Here is a 1497-nt window from a genome sequence, read left to right on the forward strand (position 1 = left end):
GTGCGCAGAAGTCGCCAACTTTCTGCAGAGTCAATAGCTACAAACCTCCAAACTTTTTGTGGCCTTCAGATTAGCTCAAGAACAGTGCGTAGAGAGCTTCATGGAATGAGTTCCATGGCCAAGCAGCTGCATCCAAGCCTTACATCACCAAGTGCAATATTATTTATATTATAAATTATATCATTATTTTATAATTTTGATTGCGTGCTGTGTGGTGGGTAAACACGCTACTGAATTTGTTTCTAGAAGAATGGTCAAAAATTCCCATAAACACACTCCTAAACCTTGTGGAAAGCCTTCCCAGAAGAGTTGAGGCTGTTATAGCTGCAAAGGGTGGGCTAACTCCATATTAAACCCTACGGATTAAGAATGGGATGTCATTAGCCCCATCGCAGCCCTGAAGTATCAGCAGAGATCGAGTCGACTAGATTATCCATTGTGAAGACATCATCAACACAACAGCCAGTGCCACAGTTCCTCAACAAACCATCCATACCGGCATGATGAATACGATCCTCAACTGGATGGAACTGAAATAAATACTTTGATTGTTGCGATCCTATCAGACTTATGATAGCAACCTGATTCGTAACAAAGCACTGTTCGCCAGAGGAGAACTGGCCCCCCGACTAAGCCTGGTTTCTCCCAAGGTTTTTTTCTCCATTTTAACACCTATTTGCCACCTGATGTCACCTGTTGGAGTTTGGGTTCCTTGCCGCTGCCGCCTTTGGCTTGCTTAGTTGGGGACACTTGACATTTGACTTGACATTTGATATTCAACAGTATTCTTGACATTTATTCAACAGTGCTTTGATCTGCCTGCATTGACACTATTCTTTAAGAGCTGCTGTGCAGCAAAAATTATGTACCAGTTATCAATGTAAAGCTGCTTTGACACAATCTGCATTGTAAAAAGCGCTATATAAATAAAGGTGACTAATGACTAATTAAAGTTCATGTGCATGTAAAAGCAGACGTCCCAAAACTTTTGGCAATATAGTGTAGTTCACCCTAAAATCAGGAAAACGAATTATATAATGCAAATATATATGTTTTTTTAAATTTTGACATTCTATAATTACATTTATACAAAATATACATTTTTCGCACTGTACTGTCAAAAAAATTGTCAAAATGGAAAGAATCTTAACGATCTTAAATAAGCTTAATCATTAAGCAAATTAGTCTTTTTCACTTTTTTATTGATTTATTTTAGGGTGAACTGTGACTGGACATGTTTTTACATATTTTCTCCTTATTTTTTTTTTTTTTTTAATTCACAGAATACTTGTTTCTCAAGAATATAATAAAATTGTAATTATAACAGAATCACAAATTTAAGCTGTATTTATGGGGTCATACACAACAGTTATAATCTCTCAAATTTTGCCCTGCATTTTTAAATAATAAATTAAAGTACAAGCATACAGTATGTACAGTCAGTAAGTGAATTAGAAATGCATTGTGCATAAAATACAAGTCATTTAATGTGCGATA

The sequence above is a fragment of the Megalobrama amblycephala genome, linkage group LG9, assembly GCF_018812025.1.
Source record: "Megalobrama amblycephala isolate DHTTF-2021 linkage group LG9, ASM1881202v1, whole genome shotgun sequence".
Lineage (NCBI taxonomy): Eukaryota > Metazoa > Chordata > Actinopteri > Cypriniformes > Xenocyprididae > Megalobrama > Megalobrama amblycephala.